The 19,002-nt window shown below is 49.1% G+C and overlaps 1 non-coding gene across 1 annotated transcript; it reads left to right on the forward strand.

Annotated features, from left to right (window-relative positions):
• The first annotated feature begins 509 nt into the window (after window positions 1-509).
• On the forward strand, window positions 510-616 carry LOC142870736 (U6 spliceosomal RNA). The gene has a single exon (XR_012919081.1). It is a non-coding gene; the product is annotated as a U6 spliceosomal RNA (small nuclear RNA).
• Window positions 617-19,002: the final 18,386 nt, after the last annotated feature.

Consider the following 19,002-nt stretch of genomic DNA (forward strand, 5'->3'; position numbering starts at 1 on the left):
ACAGATAATAACAAATAAGGCAAGCTAGAACCTTCATACAGTGCTAGTAGGAATGTAAAATGATGCAGTCCCTTTGGAAAACAGTTAGGCAGCTCCTCAAATAGTTAAGCATAGAGTTACTATAAGACCCAGAAATTTCCCTGCTAGGTGTATATTCAAGAGAAATAAAAACATATGTCCACACAAAAACTTGTACATGAACGTTCATAGCACCATTATACATAATAGCTAAGTAAAAAATGGAAACAACCCAAATGTCCATCAACTAATGAATGGATAAATAAAATGTGATATATACATACAATGGAAAATTATTCAGTTTTAGGAAACTGTTGTCCTTATAAAAAAGAAAAAAAAAAAAAAAGAAAATTATTCAGTTACAAAAAGGAATGAAGTACTGATACATGCTACAACATAGATGAACCTTGAAAACATTATGCTAAGTGAAAAAAGTCATACACGGAAGACCATATATTGTACAATTCCATTTATATAAAATATCTAGACTAGTGCTCATTTTGGCAGCACATATACTAAAATTGGAATGATACAGAGAAGATTAGCATGGCCCCTGCACAAGGATGACATGAAAATATTAAAAATAAAATAAAAGAGGCCAGGCGAGGTGGCTCACGCCTGTAATCCTAGCACTCTGGGAGGCTGAGGTGGGTGGATTGCTCAAGGTCAGGAGTTTGAAACCAGCCTGAGCAAGAGCCAGACCCCGTCTCTACTATAAATAGAAAGAAATTAATTGGCCAACTAATATATATAGAAAAAATTAACCAGGCATGGTGGCGCATGCCTGTAGTCCCAGCTACTCGGGAGGCTGAGGCAGCAGGATTGCTTGAGCCCAGGAGTTTGAGGTTGCTGTGAGCTAGGCTGATGCCACAGCACTCACTCTAGCCTTTGCAACAAAGCAAGACTCTGTCTCAAAAAATAAATAAATAAAATAAAATATCTAGAATAGATAAATCTACAGAGACTGAAAGTAGATTTGTGGGCTGGGGGCAGGGAGATTTGGAGAGTAAAAGAGTAACTGCTAATGGGAATGGAGTTTTGTTGGGGGAGAGATGAAAATGTTTTAAAATTGATTGTGGTAATGGTTGCAAAACTTTGTGAATATATTAAAAACCATAGAACTCTTTAAATGGGTAAATTGTATGGTATGTGAATTATATATCAATAAAGATGTTATAATTAAAGATAATAAAACCCTCCATGGCAGAATTTTTAATGTCTCTAGACATTATTCCTTTGAACAGCTGCATCATGCTTTATTTAGATTTCTATTGCTGGACCTTTATAATTTCTGTTAACTCCATTGTTTCAAAACATTTCAAACACACACAAAAATAAATTGAACAGTATAATGAGTCGCTGTGCCCATCACCCATTTCAACAATTATCAACACAATTTCTGCTTTTACGAACATTGATTAAATGAATATATTTGTGCATGCATGTCTTAGTCCACATTCCTCACTGTTTCCTTCCATTGATGCTGAATTCAATTCAGTTCAAACCACTTCCTCAAACCCTCACAATGCCCTCCCAGCATGCCCCAGCGATGTGACGGGACCAGATCATGCCTTACCCTTGGGGAGCTCCCAGTCTGGTGGAGGAGGTGGATATTGGATTGGAGTGACCCGTAGGGACAGAGCCTGTGTAACTGGAGAGGGCTTCACCGAATTACCCAGGAAGAGCACCTCACTCTGGAATCACCCAGACCTCTGCCCAGCCCTGTCTTTCCTCCTTGCTGCCATGTGGGGGCACCAGAGCCAGTCTTTCACAGCCTCCTCTGGAAGCTCTTCCGTCAGCAACATGGGTGGGTGGCTGGGATAGGTTTTGTACCCCTGTTCTGCCTGATGAGTGGGTCTCGCTTAGCATCTTAGCGTCTTCATGTGGAAGATGAAGGAGGTGGATGCGGTGATTCTTCTGGATCCACCAGTGCTGCAATCGCCCACCATGAGCCCGCCCTCATCAACAGCGCGCTCTGGGCTCCTACCTAGCACCTGCTTCCTAGGGATTCATCTGAGTGACCCCCCAACTCTGGGTCCCAGGTGAGACTAATGCCCACCTAGGCAACTTCCTACTTTTTACTGAGGCCTGCAGGAAGCAGCTTATTGCCCACCAGCAGTGCCTCAGGCAGCAAGTTTGCTGGCAACACAGGCAGATGGGCGAGGGTCTGCCTACTACTGATGCTTCCCAGCTCCCCAGGTGTGGCAGCCTCAGGGAGACCACAGCCTCAGGGAGACCACAGCCTCAGGGAGACCACGGCCTCAGGGAGACCACGGCCTCAGGGAGACCACAGCTCCAGGGAGACCACAGCTCCAGGGAGACCACAGCTCCAGGGAGACCACAGCTCCAGGGAGACCACAGCTCCAGGGAGACCACAGCTCCAGGAGCGAGGTCAGGACTGTGGGTGCAGGAAGGGCAGATGACTCACCAGGGACTTGTGAAGGCCCAGCCTAACTGATATCCGGCCCAGCCCAGAGGAGATTTCGTCTCCAGTGGGCACAGCCTATTGGACCGTGAGGACTGATGTGTCCGGCATAGCTGAAAGTTGAGTCAAGGGACAGGGTGTTTCCTTTCCTGGGAGGGCTTCTCCTAAGTCGGGAGGTCTCCAGCCTTGCGGCCTCTCCTGCTGCTGCAAGAGGTCATGGGGCAGGCTCTGAGCTCTGTTCAGATGTCTGTCCCCGCCCCCTCCGGATGCCCTCACCACTCTCTGTGCCTTGTCCCTGCTTGTCCCTGACCCTCCTCAGGATCCCTCCTATTAACCCAGTGAGCTGGCTACAACCAGCTAGGGCACAAGCCACTCCCTGAACGGCCAAGCAGTTCAGTCACAGGGGAGACGGAGGGCCAACTCCACCTCCTGAGCACCTACTGTGTGCCAGGCAGGCCCCAGGCACGGCACTTTGTATTGTTGTCACATTTCTTTCGCGCAGCAGAGCCTCGTGAAGCAAATATCATCACACTAATTTCACAGAGGACGTCAACGTCGGGCCTGGCAGCATGAAGACGCAGGCCCAGACTCGCCTGGCTCCCTCTGTGCCTCCTTCCACCTGTGAATCCTTCTGCCTCCCCACCTGCAGAAAGCTCACGCTCTGAATCATCGTGCGTGGCTCTTACCTCACCCCTTCCTTCCTTGCTGCTGCTTGCCTCCTGAGTCACCCGTGCCCACTGGGTGGCACACACCCTCACAAGCCCACATGCTCCAAGGGAGGTACACTGATGGACACAGATGCACATGTATATCCCAGCCCTAACTGCCACCTCTCTGCTGTGTGACATTGAGCAAGTCACTTAACCTCTCTGAGCCTCAATTTTCTCATCACATTAGAGTTGTTATAAGAAGGAAATAAGGGCCAGGTGTGGTGGCTCACGCCTGTAATCCTAGCACTCTGGGAGGCCAAGGTGGGAGGATCGCTCAAGGTCAGGAATTCGAGACCAGCCTGAGTAAGAGCGAGACCCCGTCTCTACTAAAAATAGAAAGAAATTAATTGGCCAACTAACAGCATATATAGAAAAAATTAGCTAGGCATGATGGTGCATGCCTGTAGTCCCAGCTACTCGGGAGGCTGAGGCAGAAGGATCGCTTGAGCCCAGGAGTTTGAGGTTGCTGTGAGCTAGGCTGACGCCAGGGCACTCTAGCCGGGGCAACAGAGTGAGACTCTGTCTCAAAAAAAAAAAAAAAAAATGAATGAAATAAGATATTGTGTGTGTAACAGTCTTAGTACCTTGCCTGGGCATAGTGCTTAATAAAGGTTAGCTATTTTTATCTCATTAGTATTGCACTTGTGCATCTTTTTACGTTCTCTACACATGTAATAAGCCACATGCAGTATACACAGAGGCAGAGGGATGCCTCTATGAGGCTACACATGTAATAAGCCACATGCAGTATACACAGAGGCAGAGGGATGCCTTGCTATGCACACCTACACACGTGTGCAGGAACCCATGGTAAAACAGAAAGCCACCTGTTATGTCGTGTGCCTATGTGCCTGTACCTGTGCCTGTGCCGGCTGTATTGTGGGTGAGCGTGGGGGGATACCTTCGATACAAGAGAAGACAGGAATGCTGGCCTTGGGGCCCACCCAAGCTGGCTGGGAAGTGAGTTTCACACTCAAAGTGTGGTCTGCAGACCAATCTGGGACCTTGTTAGAAGCTTGAAGAATTTCATACCCCACCCTTGATCTTCTGAATCAGAAATCTGCATTTTATTTTATTTTTTAGAAACAGAGTCTCACTCTGTTGCCCAGGCTAGAGTGTAGTGGTGTGATTATAGTTCACAGCAACTTCAAACTCCTGGGCTCAAGTGACCCTTCTGCCTCAGCCTCCCCAGTAGCTGAGTCTATAGGCACACACTATACCCAGCTAATTTTTCTTATTTTTTTATTTATTAAGAGATGTGTGGCCTTGCTGTGTTGCCCAGGCTAGTCTTGAACTCCTGGCCTCAAGTTATCCTCCTGCCTCAGCCTCCAGAGTCCCTGGTATTATAGGTGTGAGCCACTGCACCCAATGGAATCTGCATTTTAATAAGATCCTCAGTGCACCAAGGCAGAGAAGAGGGATGTAGCTGGAACTGTATCCCTGGTGGGGAGGAGACCGGTTTGGGGACTGTCCCTGGTGTCTCCAATCTATTTCTATGTCAGGCTAATATAGTTCCTGGTTCCTCCTCTGTTCTTGGGAGCTGTTGCTAAGGTGTGAAGTTATCCAATTCAGCCTTGGGAGGACAGACTGGTAATCTCAACCCTGTTCTAGGAGATTGTAAATAGCAAGGTCCCTTCTTGGTTCTCCCAGGGCTCTGAAGGGCTGGGGGCTGGGATCAAGGGCCAAGCCACTGGCAGGGGGCACCTCTTGCCCTTCAGTCCCCCTTCTGAAACATGCTCACACTAGTTTGTGAATCTCCCTACCCAGCATCATGGTAGGTCACTGCCAGAACTCTGGCTGACCTCTTCCGTCTCGAGCAGGGTGTGGGCTCAATCCCTTGGGGCAATGGGAGCCTGAAGCCTGGGCCAGCTCCCGCCTCCTTATCCCTATTGGGGCTAATTTTAGGGCTGCTTTGACAGCTGCTTCAGCTCAACCTGCGTCAGTTCCCAGCCACTGAGTGCTGGGGTCAGGTGGGGTCACGGGGGAGTGGGCCAGGCCAACCCTGGCTTTGGCTGCAACCGATGAACTAGAATCCTTGTCCCCTGTCCACACTATCCACTGCCTGGAGAGTCCCCTCAGTGCTAACCAGCAGAATGGGATGGGAACTGGTCCTGCTCCCAGTGAAACACCCTCTGCAACCAAATCCCGTGGAAACCAAAAGTTACAAAGATAAGACAGCTGTAGTACAGAAAGGGCTTTTGAATACCTTTTAGCTCAGTGCCTCACTTGCAAGAGGGAAAGGCCAGAGAAACCAAGGTCGTGGCCCAGAGTCACACAGCAAATGGTGGCAGAGCTGGTACTGGAGCCCAGACCTCCTGGTGCCCAGCTGGGCTCCATGCCCCATGCCCTATGGGTGAAAATGCGGAGGGGCCCAGGATTTAAAACAGCCCACGGAGGCCAAGACTGGGCGCTGATGCCTCCCTGCCTGGAGGCTGCAGAAGGACGAGGCTTCTTCTCAGGGACTCTCCTTGACACCAACTGAGCACATGTTTCTTGAGATCTCTTGCTGTGCCAGGCTGTCAGGGATCAGAGCAGATGGCACCTGGGATAGGTGATAGTGGGAGGATTTTAGCCTCTGAGGACCGAGAGATGGAATCCTTGCTCTGTCACGAATATTCTGATCCTTGGTTTCCCCCATCTGAAATGGGTGCAGCGTAGGTGCTCACAGACTGGTTGGGAGGGACAGAGGAGATGAAGGGAAACTGAAAAGCATGTTGGGAACTCTGGAGTCCACTGGGCCCATGGGGCTGCCCTCCAGCTGGGGACTGGGGCTCTCCCCCGTGGGGAACCTAGAGCCTGAGCAGGGACCACAGTCTTCACCCCTCCCAGCCCCCACTTGGCAATGTTGCAGGAAGAAAGAGGAACAGACCTTGAAGCTGATCTGGGCAAGAGGGAAGGGAAATGCAAGCAGGGGCTATGCAGGGAGGCTGTGGGTCTCCCATCCCCCACTGCAGTCTTTGCTTCTCTGTTCCTGCCACCTGGCAAGCCCTTGTCACTGTTCTCTCCTTCCAAGTACTCCCCACCTCCCCAGATCCCCCTTTCTCCCAGTCCCGGCTGTCCCCTGAGCTCCCTCACCCTGGGGGGCTGAGCTAGGTGGGGCACTGAGCACCCTAGGGGCTTTATTTAATATTCCAGAGCCTTCTCTCTCCCAATAACCAAGGAACTCCCTAAAGACAGGGCTTGGCTTTGGTCCTCTCGGGCTGTGGTCCCCAACCCCAGGGCCACAGACCAGTACTGGTCTAGGGACTGTTAGGAACTGGCTGTACAGCAGGAGGTGAGCAGCGGGCTAGCAAGGGAAGCTTCATCTGTACGGACAGCCGCTCCCCATCACTCACATCACCGCATAAGCCCCGCTTCCTGTCAGATCAGCGGCTGCATTAGATTCTCATAGGAGTGTGAACCCTACTGTAAACTGTGCATACGAGGCATCTATGTTGCACCCTCCCCATGAGAATCTAATGCCTGATGATCTGAGGTGGAGATGCTAGCGCTGGGGAGCGGCTGCAAATACAGATTATCATTAGCAGAGAGGTTTGACTGCACAATAAATGTAATACATTTGAATCATCCTGAAACCATCCCTCCTACCTCCGTGGTTAGAAAAATTGTCTTACATGAAACTGGTCCCTGGTGCCAAAAAGGTTGAGGACCAGTGCTCTAGGGGCAGCCCCATGAACTCTGGACTCAGCAAACCTCAGATTTGAACCCCCAACTCCACATCTGTCTGTGTCCCCTTGAGCCAGGTGGGCCTCCCTCTGAACCCAGGTGCATCATTCTAACTCACCCTGGCCCCCTGAGGCCCCCTGCAAGCTTCTGCCTGTCCCCTGGTGCCCTGGTCTCGGGTGTGCAAGCTAGAGGTGAATAAGGGTACATGTGTGCATGCAGGGCTTAGCTGCACATGGTGGCACCCAATAAATATTTAACAGCCCGCCTCAAATCCTTTTTGAAACAATGCTATGAGTACATGAATAAATAGATAAATGTTGACTAAAAGCACACACATGCACCCTGAGAAAAGCCTTGTTTATTCAGCCTCCCTGGATAACGCATTGATTCCCACAGTGGACTCTCCAGATGATTCGAGATGGAGGCTCTAAGGATTAGGAAGAAGAGAGGTTTTCCAGGTGGAGACAACACGTACAGCCAAGGCTGCAGCAGGAGAAAGCTCAGCCATCAGTGGGACAAGTGTGGGATGGGGTGGTGAGGCTGGCAGGGCACAGAGCATGTAGGGCCTCAATGCCAGGCCAAGGAGTTGGACTTCATCCTGAGCACAATGGGAGCTGAGAAGATGAAATATTATCAGAGGCAGTTCTGTGGAAGGTGAGAAGGGGGCGATCCCCAGGATGTCACAGAGGGGTGGCCAGGATTTAGTGAAGGACTGCATAGGGCAGGCTAGAAGTGAGGGGAGGCTTGTGATTCCTGGGCTCCTGGCCCAGTGGCCAGCTGGCTGGAGGTGCCCTTGCTGAGGCTGAGTGGAACAGGCCTGGGGAAAGGTGAAAAGTTCCGCTTTGGGCATGTCAGGGGAGCAGGCGCCCAAAGGAGATATCTGGGCTGGTTAAAGGGCTGGGGCCAGGCAAGTCTGGGTAGATTTTCTCTGAAAAATATTTTCTGGATGACTTAAAGTATCTCAAGTATCCAGGGGACAGTCCCTTAGGCTTCTATCACCCGTAGTTCCCAAGATAGACAGGGGAAGGACACAGGATAGGGTCAGCAAAGGGTCTGACCGGGGTAAAGGGGAGTGTCTGGGGCTTCAGGATAAGGGACACCCCAGGGCAGGGCAGGAGCAGCTGGCACAGAGGTTTGGGGTTGGAGAGGGAGTAGGAAGAAGCCATGGTTGGGCTGAGCTAGTAGGCCTTAGAGATCAGTCAGAACCATCATTGTCCAGACAGGTAGAACAAGACCCAGCAAGGGGTAGGGTCAGAGCAGGTCACACAGCAAGGCAGACAGGCCATCGGCTCCTGGCTCAGAGCTGTACCCTGGGCCAAACGGTCTGGGAGCAGCCAGGTCAGCATGGCTCTGGGATTGAGCGCCTGGGCCATGCCCAGGTGTTGTGGGCTTGTGTGGTCCAGGTGAAGGCACTGGGACAGACAAGGAGAGCCTGACCCCTCGCTGAGCAGCACCATCGGCCCAGCTCAACCCTGTGCTGTTACTTCCTCAGTCCCAGGATCCAGGCTGGGCTGTGATTATGTTACTGAAAACTAGGCACTTGTCCACAAGCACAAATCAGAAGAATGAGGACAATGTTTTGGGATGAGAAAAGAGGTTTTGCTTTGCCGGCAAAGGAGGAAAAATGGTAGACCCTCTCATCTCAAAATCCAAATTTCCTGAACATAGGAAGAAATACAGAGCTTTTAAAGGGAGGGCTTCTCAGTTCTAGGCTATTGTGGTTAACTATTCTATTTCTATCTCTGCCTAAGACAAAGCCTGCAAACTTCGACAGCCAGCAGGGCCACCTGGGATAAGAACCGAAGGTCTTCTCCCTGCTCCTCCCTACCCCTGGCCTGAGGCAGGGATGCAGGTTTCAGTTAAAAGAGCAGGGGAAGTTTCAAAAAGACAGAGAATCATTTTTTTTCAGGCTATTCCCTGTTATAATCAGAGGAGGGAGCTGCAGACCCAGTCCTGGGGGAGCACAGAGCCCTGCCCAGGACAGTCTCCTGGCGGATGCTGTGATGCGTGTCTGAGTGTGGGAAGATGGAGGCTTCATGTACCCCGTGCCACACAAGGTGAAATGCAACAAGAGCAATGTCAATAGTGCCACTGTTCTGCGCTCTCCAGACAGTGAACGGGATTTATGTTCTAACTGAAGGCGAGCAATAAGCACACTAATACATACTGCGATATCAAGGAGGGAAAGGTGAGATGAAGAAATACAGAACACAGGGGTGGGCAATTTAGCAGAGAGTGGGAATGGCCCCTTCACAGAAAGCCCCGCCAGCCTGACTGGCTAGGAGATTTTGATCCAGGCCGTTTCCTCCCCTGCCTCCAGTTGCACCGCTGGGAATCAAGCCAGGTCATCTCTGGGAGCCACTCTTGGCCAGGCCATTAGAGGGGCCCGAAGACCATGGGGCAAAGAGCCTCCCACAGGAGCCCGCCCACTCGGTCCAGCCCCGCCGGCTCGGCCCTTCTGAAGCGCCTTCCCTGATCCGCCCACGTGGCTCCAGCCAGGGAGCCAGGTAAGAGCTGAGGAGCCCCGGGGCCTTGGCATTACACAAGATCTAGCCTGGAAGGTGGAGGTGACTCGCTTGAGGGTGTCAGGATCCAGGAAACAACAGCCTGGGGTGAAAGCAGAAACCTGGAGATTCCCTGCCCTGGCTTGCCTAGAATGATGGACAGGTCCTTCCTGGGCAACCCCCCACGGAGGGTCCTTCTGTTCTCCGGGAGGGCCCAGTTATAGCCAAGGAGTGAGCTGCTGAAAGACTTGCCAGTGCCTGTTCCCTCCAGGCCTTGGCCTCCTGGTCCACATATGCGGGGAGGGATGGGACTAGACAGTCTTCAGTGTTCCCCCAGCTCTAAATCTTGTTTTCTTGAGTATGTTGCAGGAGGCCCACAGCCTCTGATGGTTCCCTGGGGACTCAGGACAGGGGTGAGTGACAGTTTCTGAAATGGGAGAGTGGGGGAAAGGTTTGCAAGGTATAGCAAATGAAAATACAACATGCTCCATTACATATGAATCTCAGAGTAGTAATGAATAATTTTTTAGTGTAAGCATGTCCCAAATATTCCTTATGCTAAAGAATTATTCACTGTTTATCTGAAATTCAAATTTAACTGGGTGCTTTGTACTTTGGCAGTTCTGGGTAGGGAAAGTGATTGGAGCTGGTACTTGAACAGAGGAAGGTCCTAGGCTCTCAGACAACCAGAGCTATTGCCACCTGCCTTGCTTCCCTTTGGGTTCCTTATTCATGAACTTCTGGGTGCTTTGTTGCAAGGTAGGGGGATGAGGGAGGGAGAACCCAGGATTGAGGGAAACCAAGAGCTATGTGGGGAGATAGCACCTGAACTCCTCCTGCCCCGCACACAGCTACCCTCACCACCCTCCTCCCAATGTCTCCTGCATAGCCCAGACCACTCTCACCTCCACTCCCTGTTCCAGCCCTGCCTCTTTCCCTCCTGTATAGACTCCACCCACAGCTTCCTCCAGGAGCCCTTCCTTGGCTATTCTTTAGCAGCATGACTGCCTCCTCTCAGTTCCCAGAGTGCTGTCAGTCACACTTCAATCAACCGAGCCCCCTCTCTGGAGCAGGCTGTGGACACACACAATGGTGATCAGGACAGACACAGCCCCTGCCTCCTTGGAGCACACAGTGTAGTGCAGAGACAGATGTACAAACAATCACACAACCAGGAGAGAATTAATTGCCCTTTCAGTGGACTGACAGGCCCACAAGACTGGAAGCTACCTGCAGGCAGGGGCCACATTCCGTGGTATTCAGGCACGAAAGAGCAGGTTTCAATGAATAATAGCAGAATCACTGCCAGCACTAAGGGAGAACAGAGCAGGGAGGGCCTCCCAGGAAACCTTCCCGAAGAGGGAAGGCATTGGAGTTGGGAAAAGGGCCTTTCAGAAGGAGGGAACAGCACAGGAGAAGACCTGGAGTATGCTGTGGAAGAACAAGGGTGGGGAGTGGCTGGCGTGGAGGAGCATGGGTGGGGATGAGGCTGAGAGGCCACCATGCAGAGAGCCTGACTGAGGCAGGCTCACGCTGGCTGGTGCTGCAGTGAAGTCAGCATGGTGGCATGCCCTTGCTCAGAGAGCCTGGCTCTGTGAGATTCTGCATTTCTAGAGGGCAGGGACTGGATCGTCCTCTTCTCTCATCCCCTGTAGCACTGGGCTGAGCCCTGACCTGGGAGATGGACTGATAGAGAGCTGATGGCAGGGAAATAACACTGTGTGGCTGCTCCTTAGGCTGGGAGGACCAGTCACACCGCATTGTTCTCTCTTCTCTGCATCGAATGTTGCTTGGGGCCATTTTAGTAGGTGACACAATCACTCTGCAATATTAGAAAAGGTGAGTGACTTTCTCCCCTTTAGGGAGGTCCCTGTGGTTTTAGCATCTGTTTGCCTGGGCCCTTTCACAGCTATGGTCTGGGACAGTGCAGTGACAGTGACAGAGCCATGTCTACTTACCCTTCACTGAGCCCCGACTGAATGAGCCACGCCCCCTACAGACATCATCTCTAGCACCCAAATTAAAGAAGAAACTGAGGCTCAGGGAGTTTAAATGCTAGTGGCTAAGCCAGGATTTTAACAGATTTGTCTAATGCTAAAGCTCAAGCTCCTTCTGTTACACTGAGCTTCCCCCATTTTTTGAAGTAATCTCTGAGATATTAATATTCATTTTTGGCACTCAGAAACTCATCCCAGTTTTATCCCATTTTGATCTTTATGAGTTATGTTGCAGATGCCATTAAAGCTGTTGCTTGTCTGTGCTCCTCTGCGATGCCTTTTGCCCAGAGCAGTAAACTGTGGAGGGAGGGAGAATAGCAGGAAGGCAGGTTTGAGACTGGCTCCTCCTGGGGTTCACTGGCACTTTCCCCAGTTGCCCCACCCTTCCTTCAGCCTGCCACCCTGCCCTGAGTCATGTCTTTGGACAGCTAAGCCCTGTGCATGCACGTAGCATTTATCTTCGGGCCAGCTCACACCTCCCCCATGCATCACCCTTCACCTGGTCCTGGAAGTGCTTTGTTAGCTCAGGGATTTTAGTAGCCCAAATCTGAGGATACCTCTGGGGAAGAGTCTTCATGGGTCATCAGTGTGCCATGTCTCCCCTGCTAGACTGTGAATGCCTCAAGTGCAGGGACCTTTCATCCTGTCATCTGCATGCTCAGTAGGCACCTACTTTGTGCACCTACAGTGCTGGGTGCCAGGGCACAATTGGGGCTGATGTGCAGCCAGCACATGATATAGTACAGCCGTAGCTGCTCTGAGACCTCCAAGTGCTCTACCACCCTGGCTGCCCCTGGGTGCACTTCCTGGACTTTCTCACAGTCCTTCAACTAAAGGGCTAATGCCTGGCACACCAGGGGGGCTCCAGAAGCTCAAGCCACATAAACCCATGTCTTAGACCCTCCTGCCCTCTCCAGGTGCATGCCTGGAACTGGGCAGTCCATCCCTCACTGGGATGGACAAGTGGTAGTTTTCATGATGACTTGCCTGGTGATGGCCCTGCAGAATATAAAGAACTGTTGGGGACAGACATGCACAAGACCTTGAGAACCACTCTGTGACAGTCTCTTCAGAGTCAAGTTTGGCCATGGATGGGCAAATTCCTTGTCTACCTCTTCCTCTTCTTCTACAGGTTTCAGGATTCAGTCAGCCTTCTTTTTTTTTTCTTCTGGTATCTGTATCACTAATGGACTTGTGGCTTTGGTGGCAGGTGTCACTTCCCTGGAACCTGTGGACTTCTCATCAACTCCATCTAAGAACTTTGACAGGAGCCTGAAGCCTGGTTAAAGTCCCTGTCCTCTGGTGGAGACTTACTGGGTTTCTGATCATGCCAGCTCCCAGTTCCAAGGTCGTTGCCAGCTCTTAGCTCATGGGCATAGTTGATACCTTTGGCATACTGAGTACCCAGCTCAGATTTCCAGGTCTGCCCTGTCTCCAGGTGCCCTCACATGTCCCGTGATGGTCTTCTAGGGCCTGTCCTTGAGCAGTGTTCACAGTGGCAAAAACACAGCAACAAAAGCAGATGCAAATGTTTCCCAGCAGAAGGAAGGTGGGTTTTCACTCCTGGACCAGGAATAGAGCAGGGTCATGTATTAAGATGGACTTTAGATGTGGACTTTAGATGATTCAATTAAGATTATATGTTGAAAGCCCTTATTTCAGTGTCTGGCACATACTAAGTGCTCAATAAATTACAACTATCATTACAGGCATTGTGATGAGACCAAGATTTGTTATGGTGGTTTATGGTGTGGTAAAAGTGGTGACTCTTTTATGAGGGTAACAAGGTCTTGCTATGCTGCCCAGGCTGGTGTCAAACTCCTGACCTCAAGTGATCCTCCACCTTAGCCTGCCAAGTAGAAGGTGGTGATTCCTGGTCATCATTATGGAGTTATCACTAACATTGGCAACAATAGTTTTTCTTAACCAGGGAATGATATCTCTTTTTGGGGATAGTCACAGTAGGTGTGTGGGTCAGCATTTGAGATTCCTTGGCCTTGACCTTACCTTTACACACTTAAGGGAGAGTCAAGAAGAGGAGGAGATATGCCCTATGGGTAGCTTCCAGTTTGATTATGGAGACAACATTCAGAGACACAAAAGAATCATGGAACAAGACCTCTCCTGCTTGACCTGGGAGCCAAGGGCTTGGGAAAGGGAGACCATGGGGTTTAGGGGTGGGAAGGCCAGGATGAGTGAGCTTCAGACCTTCCTGGCCTCTCCCAGCTGCTCCAGAGGAGTTTTGGGCGGAGCTGCAGCTCAGGCACAATGAGGCCACGACTGTGCTCACAGAACCACTGTCAGAGATCTTTGATTCACAGTGAACATAAACTCCTGCAGACTGGAGAGCCAACCTCAAAAAGGTAAACTGTGGAAACCACAGAGGAAAGGATCTTAGACTCTGAAAGCACCATTCCAGGTCCTGTCATTTACCTGAAGGTCTGTGAGCCCACAGCCGGTTGGGGATAGGTGGTGAGTAGAAGAAACCCACATGGATTCACTGGCCCAACCAGCTTCCTTTCATTTCAACGGTATCCAACAGCTGAAAGATGAGGAGAGCTGAGGATGTCATTTTGCGGTATCATTTTTTTTTTTTTTTTAGACAGAGTCTCGCTTTGTCGCTAGAGTGAGTGCCGTGGCGTCAGCCTAGCTCACAACAACCTCAAATTCCTGGGCTCAAGCAATCCTACTGCCTCAGCCTCCCAAGTAGCTGGGACTACAGGCATGTGCCACCATGCCCGGCTAATTTTTTCTATATATATTAGTTGGCCAATTAATTTATTTCTATTTATAGTAGAGATAGGGTCTCCCTCTTGCTCAGGCTGGTTTCGATCTCCTGACCTCAAGCTATCCACCGCCTTGGACTCCCAGAGTGCTAGGATCACAGGTGTGAACCATTGCGCCCGGCCACGGTATCATATTTGAATGATTTACCTTGTGCCAGTACTATACTAAGCACATCACGTGAATTATCTCATCTAATCTCCCCACAATCCTATAAAGCAGATATTATTATTATCCTTATTTTATATTGCAGAAACTGAGGGTCATAAGGTTTAAGTAAATTAATAAGTGATAGAATTCGAATTTGAATCTAGGATTGTCTATTCCAAACCATCCCTCTTATCCACTGCTCAGCCCTGATCTGCATTGGTATTTAAGGAAGGCCCCAGGCAAAGGCCTCCATGGTACCCTCATGTACCCAATGGAGGAATGTCTACTCAGTAAACATTCTACTAGCCTGGTTAGTGGGCTCGAACATCTGTGGATACTCCACTGGATTAAGATAACATTCTACTGTTGACATAAAACAAAACCATCCCACAGCAAGGCCACACCCCTGTGGGAAAGCAGTGAAATGGCTCATTTAAAGCTCTTCCTGGTGTAAGTCCCCTGGGGAAGATGTGTGGCCTGGAAAGCAGGTGCCTCGGGTCTGCTCGCTGTGGGAGAGAAGCCCTGGCTCTTAGTCTGGACTTTGGAAAGTACTGGTGTCTATTAGGGTGCTCCCAAATCAAGGGTCTATTAAAAAGAGGTAGGTCAGGAACCGGAAAGGGAGTGTGGCCATCAGACAAAGGCGTAACTTTCTCCCAGGAGTCAGTTAGCACCTGGAGAACACGTGACACTTTATTCACAAACTGTTCAGTAGGTCACACTCAGCTCTGTTCATTTCTCTTGTCATCTCTGTCTGAACAACCTTGTTACAGCCACTTTAAGGATTTTAAAAGGATGTATTTTTAAAGATAACATTCAAAAAAACTTTTAAAATAAATAAACTTTTTCACATAATAGTTTAATTTTACAAAAAAAGTTGGGAAGATTTGTGCAGAGCGTTCTCATATCTCCCCGCCCACTCTTCTCTGTTGTTAACATCTTATATTCGCCACAACTAGTGAGCCAATATTGATACCTCCCTAGGGCTGCACTGGGATGATCTTTTCTTTACACTCATTTAATCCATACACCATCCCACCAGGTCAGCATCCTTACCCCATTTTACCATCGAGAAAACCGAGGTTTGGTGGTAAGTGTCTGTAGTCCCAGCTACTCAGAAGGCTGAGGAGGGAGGATCACTTAAGCCCAGAGTTTGAGGTCAGCTTCGGCAACATAGCACTAACTAAAGCCCATACTGTATGTGGATTTCCTTAGGTTTTTTGTTTTGTTTTTTTTTTTGAGACAGAGTCTCACTCTGTTGCCCTGGCTAGAGTGCTATGGCATCAGCCTAGCTCACAGCAACCTCAAACTCCTGGGCTCAAGCGATCCTTCTGCCTCAGCCTCCCGAGTAGCTGGTACTACAGGCATGTACTACCATGTCTGGCTAATTTTTTCTGTATATTAGAGACAGGGTCTTGCTCTTACTCAGGCTGGTTTTGAACTCCTGACCTTGAGCGATCCTCCCGCCTCAGCCTCCCAGAGTGCTAGGATTACAGGCGTGAGCCACCACACCCAGCCAATTTCCGTAGTTTTTACCAGTGTCTTTTTTTCTTTCCTAGATTTCCATCCAAAATACTACATTACATTTATTCATCATGTCTCCTTACTTTCTTGCTGGTCTGGGAAAGCTGCTCAGATTTTCCTTGTTTTTGGGGACCTTGACAGTCTTGAGTATCGGTCAGGTATTTTGTAGACTCTCCCTCAGTTTGGGCTTTTTGATGTTTTTCTCATGATTAGACTGGAGTTAGGAGTTCTTGGGAGGAAGATCACAGAGATAAAGTGCCATTCTCATTGCACCATATCAAGAGTACATTCATGACACATCACTGTTAATATTAAACTCGATCAGGCCGGGCGCGGTGGCTCACGCCTGTAATCCTAGCTCTCTGGGAGGCCGAGGCGGGCGGATCGTTTGAGTTCAGGAGTTCGAAACCAACCTGAGCAAGAGCAAAACCCTGTCTCTACTATAAATAGAAAGAAATTAATTGGCCAACTAATATATATAGAAAAAATTAGCTGGGCATGGTGGCGCATGCCTGTAGTCCCAGCTACTCAGGAGGCTGAGGCAGTAGGATCGTTTGAGCCCAGGAGTTTGAGGTTGCTGTGAGCTAGGCTGATGCCATGGCACTCACTCTAGCCTGGGCAACAAAGTGAGACTCTGTCTCAAAAAAAAAAAAATATATTAAACTCGATCACATGTCAGAGTTAGTGATTGTCAGATTTCTCCACAGCAAAGTTACTAGAAGGATGCATTCTGTGTCATACCACCCCAGCTCACTGAGAAGGGAGGAATAGTCCACATGGGAGTCTGCATGGTGGTAGTAGTAACCAGTTAGAGAACCCACACAGAAGGTAAATCTCAGAAGGTAGCATTCGAGTTCTGGGTTCAGCTGCCCCATCTCAGCTTCTAAGGCTACAGGCTCTATTAGCATTAGCAGGAACCAGATCTAACTCATTTCAGTGATCCCAATACCTAGCACAAGATTGTCCGTTGAATACCTACTCAGATTTCTTTTCTTTTGCAAATGATTTTTTTTTATTGAGGTGAAACTCACATAATATAAAATAAGCCATTTTAAAGTGTACATTTCAGTGGCATTTAGTCTATTCACAGTGTTAAGCAACCACTACTCCTATTGTTCCAAAACATTTTCATCATGTTAGGTTGGGACAAGGAGGGAGGGGAACCATGCTTTGTCTGGGGGGTGGGGGGGTTCCATTGAGAAATAGATGACATTAGGAGATGCTTTGTCTACTAGGAGGAACAAATTGACCAGAAAGGGGGCTTCCAAGAAAGAACAGATGATGCGTCAAAGGGTCCCCAAGGATTGACCAGATATTTGGTCTACGATAAGGAGTCTCTGAGGACTGACCAACCAGAAAGAGGTAGAAAGGCCATAAAGTGGAGATGACAAAGATCACAAATCAGGGTCTTGGGAGCATGTGTACAAGGTGACAGAATCCTCAAGTGACCTACCCTCATTAACATAGTAAAAATCACACTCACCAGTGCCCTGACAGTTTACAAATACCATGGGAACCCCCAGAAATTGCCTTACAAGGATAGAAAAGAGGAGGAGTCACCATTCCAAGAATTTATCCACCTTTTTCCCAAAAAAAACCCATGAATATTCCACCCCTCCACTTAACATAAAATTAGGGAATCAGCATAAGAGGGAAAATCTTGTTAAACTCAGGGTCCCCTCCACTCGAAGGGGTTGGCCCATTCCTTCTCTGGAATGTACTATGCCTTAACAAACTTTTGCACTTTGCTTGCATCTGCCTGGTCTGATCATTTGCTCTGACACTTCGGCACCAGTAACCATGCCTTGGTATTGGGAACCAAGAACCAGGGAACACAAGGACCTGACTTCTGGTCCCCACACCTGACAATCACCCCAAAAGAAAACCCTGTACCCATTAAGCTGTCATTCTCTATTTTCCCCACCCCTCAGTCCCTGGCAACCACTAATCTGCTTTCTGTCTCTGTGGATTTATTTATTCTGGATATTTCATATGCATGGAATCATATAACATGTGACCTTTTGTGTCCTGCTTCCATCACTCAGCATAAGGTTTTTGTAGCATGTACCAGAACTTCATTCCTTTTTATGGCTGAGTAATATTCCATTGTATGTATACCACATTTTGTTTATCTATTCATCTGTTGATGGACATTTGGACTGTTTCCACCTTTTGGCTGCTGTGAATAGTAGGCTATGAACAATTGTGTGTAAGTATGTGAGTATCTGATTTCAATTCTTTTGTGTGTATACTAATACATGATTAGATTTTTAAAGAAGGTGCTATTTCTTCACAGGTTTTTTTTTTGTTTTTTTTTTGAGACAGAGTCTTGCTTTGTTGCCCAGGCTAGAGTGAGTGCCATGGCATCAGCCTAGCTCACAGCAACCTCAAACTCCTGGACTCAAGCAATCCTCCTGCCTCAGCCTCCCGAGTAGCTGGGACTACAGGCATGCGCCACCATGCCCGGCTAATTTTTTGTATATATTTTTAGTTGGCCAATTAATTTCTTTCCATTTATAGTAGAGACGGGGTCTCGCTCTTGCTCAGGCTGGTTTCGAACTCCTGAACTCGAGCAATCCGCCCGCCTCGGCCTCCCAGAGAGCTAGGACTACAGGCGTGAGCCACCGCGCCCAGCCTCTTCACAGATTTTTAATAAGCTGATTAAATGTATGGCTCTGGTTATGGACCAGGTCCTGTGGGAAGTCTGTCTTGGTCCAGGTTCAGATTATCACCTCAATAGGTTGGATAGAGACATGGTGCACATATACCAAGTTCACCCAATGCAAGAAGCCAGGAAAGAGCTAAAAATCACAATGCAAATGTATAAAAAGGGCCAAGGCTTCTATGTGGTTTCTTCAAAAGATTGTCTAAGCACAGGATATGGGAGAACTGGTTTACCAACAATGATACAAATAGGAGCACAGAATTTGAGCTGACCACAGCTCTACATGAACCAAGGCAGTGGCTGCCAAATAAGCCAATGTGCATGTAGGCTGCATTAATAAAGATATATCATTCAGAACAGAGAAGGGGATTGCCTTACCTTGCTGCACACTCAGCCAGAGCTGAGTGGAGCTCTGGGGCCACTCTGACATGTTGGAGAATGTTCTGGATCATGAGAAGGTGATAAAACTACAGAGACCTGAAAAACAGGTCATGTGACAAGTGGACAGAGGAGCCAAGTGGAAGCAAAGTGGCTGGACCAGGGGTCTTTGCCACCCAGGGTC

Source organism: Microcebus murinus, chromosome 4 (assembly GCF_040939455.1).
Source record: "Microcebus murinus isolate Inina chromosome 4, M.murinus_Inina_mat1.0, whole genome shotgun sequence".
NCBI lineage: Eukaryota > Metazoa > Chordata > Mammalia > Primates > Cheirogaleidae > Microcebus > Microcebus murinus.